The sequence below is a fragment of the Charadrius vociferus genome, unplaced genomic scaffold, assembly GCF_000708025.1.
Source record: "Charadrius vociferus isolate BGI_N301 unplaced genomic scaffold, ASM70802v2 scaffold266, whole genome shotgun sequence".
In the NCBI taxonomy this organism is placed as follows: domain Eukaryota; kingdom Metazoa; phylum Chordata; class Aves; order Charadriiformes; family Charadriidae; genus Charadrius; species Charadrius vociferus.
In genome coordinates this window covers 1,079,543-1,087,935 of record NW_009649114.1, presented here as the reverse complement: position 1 = coordinate 1,087,935, position 8,393 = coordinate 1,079,543, and positions in this window count along the sequence as shown.

Here is an 8,393-nt window from a genome sequence, read left to right as displayed (position 1 = left end):
GGTCCGGGGCAGTGTTGGGGGTCGGGGGCCGGTGCTGGAGATGGGTTTTGCCGTCTCTGGAGGCGCTGGGACGAGGGAGAGGGCTGCGGTGCGGCGCTCTCCCCGAGGAGCACCGCAGCTTGGCCCGGACGCGTTGGCAGCGTGCGGGGGGCCGCGGTCCCACTGCCCACACCGCCCGATCCCGTCTCTTCTGGCTGTGGGTGCGCTCAGGTGGGCTCCAAAATATGTTGCCCGTGGGGCTCTGTGACAGCCGGGGGAGCTGGTGCCACGTCTGTGCTTGGATGGCCGAGGACAGCGATTGTCACTGTCCCATGCAGTTGCCAGCATGTGCCCAGACCAGGTGTAAGCTGTTTTACTTATATAAATCTCGTAAAGAAATTATTATTTGAGTCATTTCACAACCTTCAAGGGAAGGGATGACTTTTTTTTCCTCTTCTGGACCATGTGTAAAGCCATGCCATGAGCAGACGTTGGCATTGTTTTCACCCAGCTCCCCTGACACTGAAGACATTTGCTCCTAGTCCATGGGTCAGTTGTCAAGTGCCCACCAAAGTATGTCTGATGCCACCGAGGTCAGGATTTCTGGGTAAGTAAGACCCACCAGCCAATGTTGCCTCCATTGCTCTCTTGCCAGTTAATTCCTGGCCAAATCCCTTATAGAGGAGACAGAGGTCTCTGCCCCGAGAGCGCCTGCCATGACATTCCTTTGGTTACACATAAGCAGCTAAACATTTTGGAACGGGTTGGGAAATTTTCACCAGTTTAAAAGAGAGATTTGGTTGAGATTGTTTCTGTTTGGTTTTGCACATGTGAAATGTCTGGATTTTTTTCCTTGTGTCTGGCAGGAGAGTTGCAGTTAGAGAATATTCATGCACTGATCTTGCTGACTTTCCTCAGGCTGTTTTTATTCCTACCACTTCTCTATCCATATATTACTTTTTTTTTCTCCATGTTCAGACTAAGACAAGAATAATCTCTTACATGCTTCAGACTGTGAGTAGGGTTATTTTTGTGGCTGACTGGGCACATGATACGCAGACGTTGTCTTGATGTGCGCATTAACCATGCCTACACGATGCCAGGTTGATTATTCTTGTTTCGCCTTCCTCTGAAGCTTCTGACACAGCCCGTGGCTCCAGGAGGACACAGTGACGAGGAACAGGAATATAAGCAATATTTCTTTTGAGTTTAATAGCGGCATTTCTTACCCCTGCTGCATGCCTCAAGAGTGACTCCAGGCTTGGCCTCGCATCTTGCAAAACCGCTTTGGCATTCTTGGGAGAGCTGATGTTTTTGGCTAGTTGGAGCTTCTGATAAATGTTGGCACATCTGATTTATTGTCTGACTCGGTTCCCAAGGAGACCACATATGTAGCAGTCTGAGATAAGCGGCTTATAACCTAAAGGTGAATGCCTTAAAATATCAGTGTCCCTTTCTCTGTTTCCATTGATAGTGAGCTCTTGCTTTTTCCCTGCTATCTTTATTTCACTCTGTTATCAGAGAATTAAATACTTTGTGTTGTGTTGAGGAACCTTTCTGTCTTTACAATTGGCTGAAGTTACAAATTCAGTTGGATTTTCTGTTATCACTCTTAATGCAAATCTGTTGAGCATAATGCCAGTGTCTTTTATTCGGTGGCCTGATGACAGCTCTCATGCTGAGCCCCAGAGCTGGAAGACCCTCAGATCACCATGGAACGTGCACACGCATGCATTTGCTGTGCTACCCCCAGCCCTGCTGATTCTGTGCTCCAACCTCCTTCTGTAGAGACCGTGCCTTGGGTAGAAGGAAGCGCAGTCCTCCTCTGGCTGTGGGACTCCACCAGCTGGAGAAGGCATTTGACGTGCGGGGTACGATTTGTGATGGTGGTGATCTTATGACGCTGCTTTTCCAGTAGCAGCTTTAGCAGAATTTCAAGCTCTGTGACCTCAGCAACGGGGAGACTGTCACCTCCAGAGGACACCAACACCATGAGAATGCTAAAGGGGGTTCTGAGGGTACAGTTTGGTATCTGGGGGGGCTGAGAAAGGGGTCTCTTGGGGGCAACAGTCTAGCAGCAATTCACACAAGCAAAAAGAAAAAAAAAAGGCGAGTTTGTCAAGCATGAAACAATTACTGTTTTGTGTTTAAAAGTGGGAAGAGGAAGGAATCAGATTGTCTGTTTTACAAAGAAATTTGGAAGGTAGTGGGGGAGGCGGAAGTGCTCCTGCTTGGCTTAGAAAATATTCGAAACCTGTTACTGGAGCTCTGGAAGCATAGGACAGCTATCTGGCGAGGGACTGGGGTATCTGTGCACTGTAGGAATAAAGACGGTTGTCTCCTGAAGCGTGAGCCAAGGCAAGGGGACGTGTATGAGGTAGAGGGACGAGCCGTTGCTGGAGCACGGCGATAGACCCACCTTCCGAGTGGCACAAACGTGCTCTCTTGCTCAGACTGGCATGCCCAGACATCCCTCGTTACACAGCCAGCCTCCCCACCTCTCCAGCGAGAGAAGGGTGAGTCTTGTCAACTTTTTTTATACACCTTTTTCCCCTGAGCACATTCCAACTGGTTCAGCACCTGGGGTCAATTTGCGAAGGTGTGCACAGACCTTGCAGGCTTGATGGATTCACCCGACTGAACCTGTACTTTATACTTTCCCTCCCACTGCGTTGTTACACCCTCTCAGAGGCCACGTCTTGCAAACAGCAGCCTCCCTCGCAGCGGCAAAAGAAACAAGATCGTTCTCGATGTTGGTCTGTGTCGTGACCGACGGCTGTGTGGTGTGGCAGCCCGTGACGGAGGTGCCACGCTGGCGCGGTGCCTGTGCTACGAAATAGGGCATCCCAGGGAATGTCCTGGGTTGGCTTTCTCTGTCGGTGGCCACCGTTGCCCCGCCGACTCTCCTCTGAGACGTAAAGCAGTGGGTCGGGCTGCGATCCCTCCAGGAGAGTGTTCTCCTTTCTCTTTCTGGCAGCGGCCAGAAGACGATGTCAAAACTCTGCAGTTTTTGGCTGGAGGGATGTTTCTCCCTAGCTCTTATCAGGCAGGGTTTTGACTTGCAAACCAAGCTGAAAGTCCAGTGGCATCATTTGTGAGTTCCCAGCACTGTTCCCTTTTTGTAACCAAGTCAGTAAAAGGAAAATGATAGTTTTGTGATTTTTCTCCAATCATACCATCAGTAGCATCTATGAATTTAGCAACCCAATTAAATAGTCATCTAGCCATCAACATGACTGCTGATCCGACCGCTCGCTGAACAGGGAAGGTAAAGCTTAAGAGACAAGTCGCTGGGTCTGTGCTATGGCATCAAAGCCTGTGTTGGTGTTGAGTGTCTGCTCTTCAAAGCACATGTTTTTCAGCCAAGATATACTGGGTTGATGCCTCTTCTCCCTAAGTCATTTGCAATCCAAGCTTGTTTTCAAGGAGTAAATTGGGCCAGCGTGAGTTTTTGTGGGGGAGAGGTAAGTGACAAAGAGGGAACCAGTTCTTTTTCTAGCAGAGAAACTTTCAGACCATAATTAACCTGTCTTCTCCATGCATGTATGTGCATGCACACACCCAAACATAGCTGTCTTTGATCTCTGCAGGGAGGCTAGGGAGAACACAGACTATAAAATCCAACTTATCATTAGGGACAGAGCATGGGGATAACTGCGCTGCTTTCCCTTGGGCTTTGGAAAACGGCGGGCTTGGATCCACCTGGCACCTCTTGCCGTCAGCGTACCATGAGCTGTGACTGCTTTAAACACACCAGCAAGGCGTCGGGAGGGGAAAGTGCTGCTGCTTTGTTGTCACGTCTGGCAATGTACACTACAATTAATGCCAAAGCCATCAGTGCCCATGTTTTGAACCCCCTGGCGGGAGCGAGAAGAGGCTCGAGTGATGCAGGAAGAGTGGCAGGTTGTTATCAAAGTGCCTGCCACTGTCCAAAAGCTGCTTGTTATTAAGTCCTATGATTTTTGTGGTTGACTTACAGCAAGTGCTGCTCAATTTGCTGAGAATCTTCCATCAGAGCGGCACAAAGGTAAGGAGCAATTCAAGTTCATGCATCGCTGGCATGTTTGTATCAAATCAGAGCGGGGATCCAGTTAATAAGGTAAAAGGTTTCTTATAGTGGCCAGTGCCAGGTGCTTTTAAGCAGTCTTTGAATTTTGATTTCCCATAAGGACTGGAATAAAGTAATCGACATATTCTGCTGAATACATACTTCCTGACACTTATCAATCCTCCCTTCTGGTTGTAGGTGAGATGGAAAAAAATGTATTTATCTGAATTTTAAATTCTAAGCTACAAAGAAAGTAATTTGGACTTTGGGTGAAATTTGAAGCAGAGTAAAATTCACTTTACAGAGTAAAATTCAGTTCCAACCTGGGGTCCAGTAATAGGCAGAGTGACATTGTGGAAAGTCTTGTGATGGGCCTTTTCACAAGAGCAGATTGCTTAATTTTTTCCAAACAGTTCAGGCACTCATTTAACATCTGTGCGGATGCTCGGGTGAATCTGCAGTAGCTTTCACAATCTTCCCTCAAATGTGACCCTGTATTATTCCATCTGCATTTTTAACCAAATAATTCTCGGATTGCATTGTCTTCACTGACCACCCTGTGAGGAAACTATTGCAGCTTTGGTGTTCTGGTGGTCTAAAACCATCTACTTCTCTCTCTACATCCACTTAGAGTGAGGAATCCAGAGGATAAGTGACTTGGTCAAAGCAAGTGGCTCTAAAGCAGTGTAAAAATTTTGTAATTGGAAGGGTTTAGACTTTTTGTGTAGCATAGAAGCTTTTTTTTTTAGTTTTGCTTGAGTACATGGTTTTTGAAGGTGCATTCTTAGTCCTGTTTTGGGGATAGATCCTGTCTATGCTGTCTTCAAATGTCTTTGGGTCTCTCGCTTCTCACGCTGTGTTTTTAATTTAGGCCAAAGTCTGCTTGCGACACTCACAAAGAAGCCTGGCACCCTTCGCATCCGAAGCAGCTTGCCGCACACTATCGTGCGGCTCCTCCATTGCCAACGTCTGCTGAAAAAGCTTCCTGGGTACGTTCTATAAGCACAGCAGAAAGAATAGACCAGATTTGTTCTTGTCGAAGCTTGGCTAGTCTTAGAATTAAATATATGTTTATAATTTTTAAAATGAAGAAAAATAAATTGGTAATAAAAGAACGGCTACTGGCAAAACCTCCAAAGGGTGCAGACAAAGGGGGTGTGTGAGCTTTGAATCCCGTTTTCTCAGTGTCCTTTGGTCCCGAAACCACTTTGCTTATCAGGGCAGTCTGTTGCTGGAGCGTGGCATTGGCTCTGACAGGCAGACAGATGATAGGAAGAGGCAAAATCAGATGAATTTTTTTAAAAAATGTAACCCTTACTAGCTTGCTTTTGTGTCTGGAACTGTCAGGTGTGCCCAGTAGCCACAGGACCGGTTTCTCTTTGGTCTTATGTTCCCATACAAGTTAGGATGAGAGTCCCGAATCACCTGTATTCCCAGCATTGTCTCCTCTGTTAGTGGAAATTTCCTATTCCAAACCAGGCCATATGCCGGAGTGGGATGAACTAATCAGCTTCTGCCATAGCACAGCGGGGAAGAATCCTAGCGTGGCTGCAGTTACGTTGGAGCGATACTGGGTTATTTTTAATTAGCACTTTCCTCCAGGAAATAAGCGTAGTCAGAGAAATGCAAAAGATCAAGTCTTTTTTATCAGTCTTGCTTTGTAACTGCCTGCACAAATTTCTACATACGCTGACATGCAGATGGCAGTGCCGAAGAGTGCTATGGTGCTAATTTCCCTCGTGTGGCGGTACCCAGAGACATCAAGCTGTCAGCATTCAGATGACATAAGAAGTGAAGCACCAGAGATTTTGTTTGGCTTCTATTTGACCAGCTTTGTTCCCTGTTGTGGTGGGTTTTTTTTTTTTTTTTTTTTTTTCCCCCACCCCTCATTGCTGTCCGAAAACGTGAAGCGTGCTGTCTAATGAGAAATCAATAGAGTGCAGACTCTGTTAAGCTTGTGTCACGCGTGCAAGATGACAGGAGACACCACAGACAGCAAAGCAGCTAAAATCTCCCCCCGGCTAATAGCTGCTTGGAAATGCTGATGCTTTTTCAAAGCATGGCATAGTTGATATTTCCTGATGAGAAGAGGGAATTTTGGGTGGTGCCTCAACAACCTGGAGTTAATTTCACAGGAGATGTTCAAGGCAGGCATCCTGCTTTTCTCTCCTGTCCTTCCTGTGTGCCGCATAAATTGAGGAGCGCATCTCAGTGCTGCGAGTGCTGCATCTCCGCAGGTTTGGAATAACCTGTTCTCTTTGTAGCCCTTTTATGGGCACATGGCTAGAGGCTCCATCCCCTTTGTACGCCAGAGCAAGAGAAAAACCTGATAATGCAGCAGAAATCCAGAAACACTGGCACAGAGAGGAACCCTTGCTTGAAGTATGAGATGATGGAGTTTGTGTGCTGAGGAGCTGAATCTATTCGCAGACTTGCAAATGCCTGTTGGAGTAGGAAGAAGTGACCCACAGTGACAGGAGCGGGCACGGCTCGGTCCCCTGGTGTCATCTGGGGAGTGAGGAGTCTCCTCTGCAGCCTCGCACAGTTCAGGCTTTACCTCTGATCTCCGATGGAGCCATCCCACCGTCCCCGTGCCGTCCCCTTGCCCTCCCCTGGGTGCCGGTCACAGTGAAGTCTGCGCGTCGCTGGGCTGGTACAGCCTCTTGCACAATAGGCAGCCGGAGTTGTTGTGCTGTACCGGCCCGTGGACACTCCCTTAATCCAAATAACAGCACACAAAGGCTGTTTACTCGGGGTATGCAGTGTTCCTTGGGGTATGCTTTCAGAAACCACACAGACTGCAAACGTAATAAAATATGTAACAATGACCTCTCACGACGAAGTAATTGGGTGATTTATAATAAATGACCGTTTTACTTGACTGTAAAAAAGCATGCCAGCTCCTGCGTGCCAGAGAGGAGCAGAAAATACAAGATAGCTTAGTAATTCCTGTCTTTTATCATAGGACTCCCTCTCAGGTTCAAACCCTGGGACTCCGGGTCCTGTCCTAGGAGAGGTGACCCCATCTGTCATCTGGCTCGAGGTGGATGAGCTGCATTCCAGGCTGCATGAGAAGAGAGAGCCTTTCAAGTTGAACCTCCCTCAATAATCAACGTATCGGTTTGTACTGATAGAGATCACATACTGAATTTCATTACGGAACGATGCTTACCATGGTCCCTGCAGCGTGCTGTCTACTTGGCAGCTGCTTTGCATCCTGGAGTTGGCCGCAGTTCAATGGTAAAAGAATTCTTAACTGTTTGTCATTGTAAAGCGCTTTGGGATGAATGGTCTTACATAAATGTAAGATTATGATTAGGCATTGATCTGTACTGGAATAAGGAAGAATATTTAAATGTGCTTTTTCTACTAAGCCTTATTTAATATGAAGGGGAATCAATTTATCGCTGTCTTGCTATGACTTTCTCCCACCCCTCCAGCTAGTATTGTGCATTGCAGGAAAGGAAACAGTTGACCATCGATAGTGGTGTGATTACACAGGTGCCTGTGACTTAAAAATCAAATCGAAGTTATTTACCCTCAGCGGCTTTTGGAATTCTACTTTCCAATGTTTTCATCCAAACAAGCCTGTGACCCTGGACCTACCAGTCTGCGTTACACAATACCGTACAGCTGCAGAGCTGCTGGGAAGGGCCCGGTACGTGGTGTGAGCGCCGAGCGCCCCGTGGCAGGGGGGACGCGGGCGCCGAGGATGGCTCCGGGCTCTGCCGTCAGCGCCAGCGGACTCTGGAAGTCTGGCGGGAGCGCTGACTTTGAGTCTAAACATTTGAGACCCTTTGCCTGGTGTTCAGTGCCTTCTGAATAAAACCAGATCTGATTAGAGACACTAAAAGTTCTCTAATTACTTGCCTTGTGTACCTTAATGAGCAGAAGAGAAAGGCCTTAGGACTCGGTTCTTGTTTCTCAGCTTTGCGCTCTGCCTTTGGCTTCATCGGCTGCACAGCAAAGATCACGTATGGTTTCACGGTAAAATCCTCCCCGAAGGTGACGCCAGCTGCCCCGCTTTCCTCTGTCAGACCGACCATAGACCTACTGGGGAAGTTGAATCCTGCTGGTAGATTCAGTCTGGAAGTTATTGGTCTTAATGCTCAGCATTATTATAGCAAATGCCTTGCAACCATCACCTTCCACGTGATTCGCGACAGAACCCAGGGTTGTGCTATAACATACCTATCTTGTATGCGGAAGAGTACAGAGAAAACAAAAAAAAAAAAAAGACCTAGAGACGTGAGTCGTTTTATTTCAAATGAAGCTTTGGGTGGGGTGAAGTAGTTGGGAGTGTTTCTAGAAATATTGATCTGGTTTTGTGCCAGCTGTTGAGTGTTAGATATATCTATCGACCTGG